Source organism: Ptiloglossa arizonensis, chromosome 9 (assembly GCF_051014685.1).
Source record: "Ptiloglossa arizonensis isolate GNS036 chromosome 9, iyPtiAriz1_principal, whole genome shotgun sequence".
NCBI classification, from domain to species: domain Eukaryota; kingdom Metazoa; phylum Arthropoda; class Insecta; order Hymenoptera; family Colletidae; genus Ptiloglossa; species Ptiloglossa arizonensis.
This window is the reverse complement of record NC_135056.1, coordinates 16478600-16487434: the sequence shown is the minus strand read 5'-3', so window position 1 is coordinate 16487434 and position 8835 is coordinate 16478600.

Below are 8835 nucleotides of genomic sequence, written 5' to 3'. Positions count from 1 at the left end.
AGATAGAGAGAAAGAGATCCTCGTTTGTTCACTTCTACCTGGGTTTGCTGGATCGTTACCAGTGACCACGGGGGAACGTGCTCGGTAAATCGTGCGAACATTACCGCGGAATGGGTAAGTACCTACAACCATGTAGATCGTTCGCGTAATTTTTCGCGAGAGCGACAACATTCCTCGAGTTCTCTCGGCGACGCGCGTCACGATCTCGTCCTTACGGAAACGCCATCGTTTACGTCCCCCATCCCCCAATTGAAAGGAATCTTCCCGAATTGCCCCCACCTACTCGCGAACCAAGCATCTTGTATCAACGATGCTTCCGATTATATCGTATATTTCCCCGGCGTGTAACAAAGAAAGAAAAAAAATCGTGTGATGCGACAATAGCGACGCTTAGGCCCCTTTCAGAGTATTATACAGGCAGTAAATAGCTTAGGACACCGACTGATATACAATTTATTTCCACGGTGGATGATTTTTACCGTATCATTGCCAATGCGAAACGTCGTCACCATACGCCCCACGGGTGTCCCGAGGGTTTCGGGACTCGGTCGAATTCGGGTCGCGTACTCGTTCGGGAGAGTAACGGGAAGCATTATAGTTCGCGCTTGCCAGTAAAGGTCGTCGAGGTTCTTCGCGAGGTAGAGAGGGACGATATGTTAGAAACGACATCGAATTTTGGGTATTAACCAGCCCGCGCGGGACGATTACGCATAGGCGTAGAGATTAGAATCGCGCGAGACGATTACGCATAGGCGTAGGGATTAGAATCGCGCGAACGAACGAGCGAGCGACCGATCGCGTGACTGGCCGAGTAGTTCGATTTCACGCCCGCGGGTGTTTTTCTTTTTTTTTTCTTTTTTTGTAAATAATACAACGCCGTTGAATTTTGGCACCAACGTTGTGCCGTTCATGTAAATACGTATTCGAAGGATTAGTATCCGCGCGGAAGCGGCTGACCGAAATGAAGAGAGAAAAAAAGATGATATGAAGAAAGAAATAGAGAGAGAGAAAAGAGCTACTCGCGCGCAAGAAACTTCGAAGAACATAATATTTTCCACGATTTTCGGTCCGCGAACGGAAAAGGGGCTCGCCTGTACATACATATACCATAGTATACATATACATATATATATTTTTTTTATCGATCACGATCTCTTCAATATTTTTACGTATACATATATACACACATACATAGCCGCGACCTCGGTACGTGTCGTCGTTGCCCCTCCCACAACACCCCCACCACTACCACCACCCGTCCCGTTGTTTTTCGTCGATTCTCTCCGCTTCTGTTCGCGCGTAGAATCTTAACGTAGAAATTGTCTACGCGTTGGCGATGAACATTTTCCGTCACCGTCACCACCGTTACCGTCACCGCCGATCGTTTCGTTTCGATTTTACGTTAGACTCGAAATTGTGTTCCATTTCGGCGAATACCGTTGCGTACGTAGCGTGGACACCCGCAACATCGGTCTCTTGTTGGTAACACGTTGGGTTGGAGTAATTTTGAAATTTAAGGAGACTCGTTTGCTCGAGACGCGTCGTACGACATCGGTGAGCCATAATTGTCCCGACGTATAGTAGCTATCGTGCATACACACATACACGTACATACATACACGTACACACACACCGAGACGATTATTTATTTTTGTAACTGTGTCGGTTCTAATTTGCGTCGCGCGCCGTCTGTTTTTTCAGCGTCACGCGACAGGTGGCATATACCAACCTACATACCCACACGCATCCATACATGTATATACACACACGTACACACGGACTTCTTATCATAGATTGTGATATTTAATTAATTAGTAATTAGCGAAAAATAATTCTAAATCGTGCGCTAGTGAGATAGTAGGTGGCCAAAAAAAAAAATTTAAATAAATAAATAATAACTACGATCGATCCCCGGGACGATGGTTTCGTTCCGGGAGTTGTCGATTTCGAACGAAAAGAGGGAAAAGAAAGAAAAAAAAAATGACGGTGAAAATCGTTAGCGCTTAGTTTTGGCCGTAATTTTTCGCCTCCCTTCCCCATTACCGCCCACACGCCCCCCCCCCCCCCCCCACACCGCCCCCACACCCCGTGCGTAGGAAAATAAATTAGCCGTATATCGTGTTTGTAGCGTTCAGAGTATATCGATGAGTTCCGCTTCTCGCGTAAAAGAACGACGATCCGTGAAAATTGTTTCGTTTTTATCGATGGACGTGGAGCGACGAACGACGTGGAAGAAGGAAGGAAATATATATACGAACGGTAGGATAAATAATTAAAAAAAAGTCTAGGGAAAAGAAAAAAAAGTAAATTAGTTCCGAGAAGTAAAGGAAACGCGGAAAGGGTGTACGTCTCGTAACGAGATCGACGAGGGGACGTTTTTCAGGTTTCGTTTCATCCCGCGCAGTATAAATAATACGCTAGCAAACGTTATTAACCGCTATTTCGAGACGAAAACGTCGCGTCACGTCGGTCCGGATATCGCAGCGCGGATCGAACGAGTCGACCGATCGATGGAGGACACACGAACAAAGACGCGCGAAATTCTCCTTCGAACGATCGAAATTCACCAACGTTTCACCAACGAGACGAACAAGAGCGAAACATTTCTTCGTCTCTCGTGCCGTACTTGGTATTCTCTCGGACAAGAATCTCGCGCGTCTCTGCCCTCGATACAGCCGTAGAGCTCACCCTCGCTTTCATCGACCGTATAAACGACTACTTCGCCTTACGATTCTAGCCATAAATTTCGCCTTAAAGATTAAAATATTCAACGACCATAGGAAAACCGATCAGTGTCACCATCGATCGGTAGGTCGCATCGTTTGCGAGACGATGCGGCGCGTACGTGGATCGACGTCGATATCGCGTAGCCGCGAACGAGGCTCCTCGCGGACCGACACGACCGGAGCGTTTCCGACGTTACCGATCTTCTCGGCTACCTGAAACCGTGATAATTTGTACATAAATCGCGTAAGCAATTACCCACGTACCTATGGTATCGATGAAATTTATAAATAGGTATATATTATATATATACATAAATATATATTGAAATTGAGGGGGAAGTTTAGAGAAATCGCGGCCACGGGAGGGGTCCGGCACGCTCGATTCGGAGCGTTGCGCTTGCGCCGTATTCGAGAGAAAAAGGACAAAAAAAATACACAACCACTATGTACCATAAAGCAAACGAAGAAAAACAAAAAATTCTCCTGTATATAACAAGTGCCCAGTGCGTGGCTGCGGCCCACCGACACGCTGCGCGGCAACACGCCGCGCGTGTACGTTTCTTTTTCTAGACCGTTGTGTGTACCACGTGTTAGAGTGTTCATCGATCGATGTGTTGTTTTGTGCGTGCTTCGAGCAAGTAATTTCCGTGCGAATACAACAGCAACAGCAACAACAACAATAATAACCGACAGAAACAATATTAACAATATGGAAACGCTGCACGCCTGACGAAACTTCGAAAAGATACTATTTATTTCCGTCGACCCGTCGATCGGAAAGCTATCCATTTTTTAGGAATCGCGATCGCTCGGGCCACGAGATCGACCACGGAGATGATCCGTACGTGGCCGTTCGGTGGAGCAACCTTTTTTTAACTCGCAAAAGCAATAATAGATAGTCAACGATTAAGCGAATGCACAGCAATAATTTCATCGACTACACGTAAGACGCATCGTACGCGTCTTTAAGCGGGTGGTGGACACTTGTGTGTCGTTTTCGTGCGTGTTACGATCATCCGGTCCGGTGTATCGACGCGCGGATCCCACGAAAACACACCACACCCCCCCTCTCCAACAACCATAGCTCGTTTCTATTCCACGAAAACGAATCGATCCTCCCCGATTCTCGTCCACGCGAACCCTGTACCACACCACCGTGCCGCAACCTTTCGTCTTCTACCCTTCGATTCGAGCGTTTCTCACCCTCCCAAACCTCCCGACTGTGTTTTCTTTCTCGTCGTTCCAGGGAGGACATCGTGTCCTACGTACGGTTGGTTTTTTTTCTTTTTTTTTTTTCTGTTTCCCTCCCGCTTCCCGTCCCTTTTGGTTGACGGAACCGCTCGAGGAACTCTAGACACTCGGCAAGTGTTCTATCCTTTTTTTCGGTTTTCATTGTATCGTTAACGAACCCGCGTGAAACTGCAGTGCATTCTTCGTGGATCGCATCAAGACTGAGTTACGCTTAAAAGAAACGGGAGAAAAAGAAGAAAAATAATAATAATAAATAGTGATAATAATTACAAGTGGAAAATTGCACGTTCGCGAGTCGGATCGATGGTTTCGAAGCGGATTCTTTTTTTTATTTTTCTTTCGTTCCGCGGGATAGATCGATCGATTCGCGACGTTCAATTTCGGGTTCACGGACCCGCGCGAACCGACGAACACGGCTCGTTCACGCTCGTGAACCGCGAATCGTTCGAGAACCGTGTTCGCGTTCGTTGGTTCGCGCGTCGTCCCCCTCCTCCTCTCCAAAGACACTGTAATTTCACGCGGCGGAAAGAAACTAGATAGCTTTGACTTCGTTCATGGCGCAAGACATGATACTTTGTGGCATTTAATTTAAATATACGTTTTATATTTATTTGTAAGTTGATTTTGTTCATTCAGTCCGCACTCAACCCTCTATTCACGTTTCTTTAACCCGTGTCGGATGCGAGTCGTGGACAGACGGACGGACGATCATCGAGCGATCATCAGCCGCGAGTCGTTACTGTTCGCGGCTTTCGAACTCGAACGGGAGCCACGTCGTACCGAATGCCGGCTCACGGAACTATAATCGGATCAAAATCTATCGGCTCTTTGAAGCCACTTCCATGCCACGCGCGAATCCTATCGCTTACGCCGCGTTGCCTCCCTTTCATCGCGTACTTCCGCGTGAAAAGGCCAATCGTACAATACGACGGAGGTGGGATTGTCATCTTGAGCGGTCGATTGATTTTATTCCGATTGTATCTTCCACTGCGCACGAAATCCAGTAATGCTCGCTTTCCTTCGAACACATCGTACAGCAGTGTGGAAATTCTGGCAGCTAGTTATTTTATAGCAGATACGATACCGAGTTCGACGCAAGGAAAGAAAATAAAAGTAACGAAAGTAAACGAGGATCGCGTCGAATCGACCAATTACGAAAATAAAAAAAAAATTTCGTTTTATGTTACTGATAATAACATCGACGAATCCGCGGGATTCTCCCGATCGAAACGAGTCCAAACACGACGTAAATCGGACGAACTTTATTCGTAATGAATTTATATTAAATATCCTAGATAGCAAAAATAATAGAATAGTAGAATTTCTCCAATCCGTGGCGTGTTTGGGCTCGTTTCGATCGGGAGAATCTCGCCGATTGGACGATAACGTTGTTACGCGTATAAAACGAGAATTGTGAAAATTGGAATTTTTATTTACTGTAACGATTCACGGTGAAGCGAGTGACGTTTCTTTGAAGCGCTCGAGCTCGATGGTCGCCGCTCGGCGACGCTATTTCGTTCTCGTTTACTCTCGCCACGTCTGTTTACCGTCTACGCGAGTGGTGGGGGAAACGGTAGGGACGGGTCATTGAAATATAAGGGAGCATTACTGTACTTCTTTGAGCGTCTCGTCCCCGCTTTGCACCGACTTTTAACCTCTTCGGGTAGATATTATTTTGCTCGGAACGAATGGAGATTGAAATCGATCTCGACGCGTGACACGAAATTTAAATACGAGTAATTTGCTCGCGACCGTAGCGGTTACTCCCGCGTTAGAATATTTAACGTGGCTTAAAAGCTGAACACACGTGTGCGTATGCGTGTGTACGTGTGTCTGTGCGCGATGCGCGGCGTTATCCCGAAAGAGGTTAACTCTTCGGACACGATGCGACTTCTCGGTGTCGAGCTTGCGTGAATTTTTATCGTATCGGAACGAGTCGCGTCAAAGAGCGGAGGTTGGAAATACAGTTCCGCGTGTCGCGTATTTCAATATCTTTGAACGACAAGGTTTCGTTCGCGGACAGGGGAATATATCGCGAACTGTCGGACGTCGACGAAACCGCGCGACAGGTGTTCACGCGCGGCAGAATTCGTGTCCGAGCGTGATTTCGGAGTGGGGGAAGCGACCTTGAGCAGCCAGCCAATTTTTCCCCCGACTGTTGTCACAACGCTTCGAGGCGTACGCTTCGAGGCAGCGTAAATTCGGAAGCCTTGACCAGTATTGACCGAGATAGAGGCCGCGAGGACCCGCGTGGAATAATATTTGTACAAATTCGCGTACGATGCTTGTATCGTCACATATCATTCTCCAAGGAGGGAAAGAAACTATCGAGCGCTACGCTTTAATTCCTTTCGATCGCTCTTTTCCTCGATTGTCGTTGATAATTTTACGCTGTTCGCATTGTACAAAGATTAGGGTAGTGTATCGCTGTACAAACTATGTGCAACACCTAACCGCGACAACGCGTGCTCGTTGAGAGCCCCGCTTGATAGAATCGCGATTCCGTAACCACGGTCAATTCCACGCGACACGCACGTTCGTCGCGCAAAATTCGCCGCGTGTTCTTCACGCGTGGCTAGTGACTCGCTTCTACAGGGTGATTTCGAAAGATGATTCGAGGTTTCGTACGCTCGTGACCGAATCGAGCGAGAAGAAACGCTCGACGTTGGTCCACGGATCGTTTATACGAGAATGCGGTACCACCTCGATAAAAGTCGCAAACTTTAGTTTTCATCGACGACTCGACGAACACTTTAGAAGTGACTTCGTAACGAGATTAATTTTTATATTTTTCATTGCACACCGACGAAGGTATTGGAAAATCAATCCGGACGCGTCGTTCTGATTATTTTCGATTAGTGTTACGCGAAAAATTTTCCATTTTATATACAGACGTACCGCGAGTAGTATTGTAACCTTTTTAAATTCTAATAGAGAATCACCTGGCGACTTCTCTCCTCGAAGTACCTTTCAAAAGCACCCTGCGCACCGAATAAGACTGCGGTCCACGAGCAACGCGTGTAACACGATAATAGAAAATACAGCGACGCCCGCTTAGTTGTCACCGAACGAGTCTACTCGTTTACAAGTCGAGAACCATTCTTTCGTTCGATTTAAAAATATTCCAAACTGGATCGTGTTTGGACTCGTTTCAATCGGTAAAATCTCGACAATCCATTGGTAACAGACCGGTGAAAATTAAACGTCGATTGTAAAAATTTCAATTGTCATCAATTCTTTAAAATTCGATCTCGCGAAGCTGTACATTGTCGCTCTCGTTTCGAAACCGTGGATCTCGTGAACGACTCGCGTCGAACGAACGAGAACTGGTTACGAGGACCCCGCGACTGTTAAACGGGTGACAACTAAGCGGGCGTTACAGTGACGGGCGCGTCGTTCGAACAATGGGACGATTCCTCGCCTGGCGATCTTTCTCACGGAAGATCCTAACCGCAGCTTTTCTACGGGCAGCGCGGCAAGTTTGACCGGTTATTTTAAAACCAATTATCCGCCGTAAGCGCCTTTTCCTTCTAGGAGAAGAAGAGAGGGAATCCGTTAGAATGTAAAATTAGAAAGTATACTTAAAATAGTGTGTCGGCCGCCTTTTGAAATCGGACGTACACGTTCCTCGACGTGCACTTCCTCCTCCTCCTACTCGTGCGCGACAGGGATGGAAGAAAGAAGAGAGAATTACGATTAGCCTTAGCTCATAAGCCCGCGTACACAACGCCGCGGCGGCGGCGGTGGCGTAAATAATCATCGTGACACTCACTTTTCGACTCACAGCAGCGACTGACTCTTTGTACCGATACAATCTGCATTTGCTGGAATATAGTAAAAGCGGCCCGTGTGTCACGTTGAATCGAGTGGCGCACCGCGCGACACGTACTATTCTGCGATATTTCATACATATTTTTTTATTAATCAAGTAGAACGCACAGCTCTCTGGGCGCGCGCGCGTTACGTTAATCGACGGGAATGTCCAATACAATAGCTCACATCGAAACGAGAATTATTATAGTATTTATCCCCATCCGCGCTCGACAATAGGAACCGTTGGCGTCGAGCGACGAAACGATTGTCGCGTATGTTCACCGACAGGATCACGGATCACCTCAGATCGAGCGAAATGTACAGTTTAGCGACGAAAATGGAAGAGAGAGATTCGTCCCTGCGAGCCCGAGTGCAGTTTCGTTGCAGGTCCACGGGGACGAACAAGGGAGAGAGTGTGATGACCGCGAGACGGATCGATTCGCTTCGAGTATTATACGAAACCGGAACTTCCCCTGTTCGACAAATCTTAAAAAGAAGAAACTCTTAGGAATCTCGAAAGCTTCGAATATTACGAATGTTTAAAGAAAAAAAAGAAACGGGAAAGAAGTAAGACCGACCTCTCGTCGGTGCCCCGAAAATAACGAATTATCGTATAAATTTTAATCTACGTTTCTTTGTGTAAACTATAGAGAGAGAGAGAGAGAGAGAGTGAATTTGTAGCGGTAACGCAAAAGTTTGATGAAAGAGAGAATATATATTTTTCTATTGCGCGTGTAACTAACGGAACCTTGTTCAAATTTTCACCGTTCAATCGATTCCCTTTTTTCATTTATTCCGTGCCCCGATATTAGAAGGTAATCGTTCGCGCGGTATTGGCGCTCTAGGGAAGAGTGAAACGGTTCTATCGCACGAAACACATAGACGGTGATATTTATCGATAATTGTTTTATTTTCAGGGCGTAAATAAATACATTGTTAAACGTTCGAGACTCTTGGGGTTGCATCTCGTACGAGTGTTACGCGTAGCTTTCAAATGGCTTCGAGCAATATGTTTCCGGTTACGGATAATATTCGAAGCGATTCG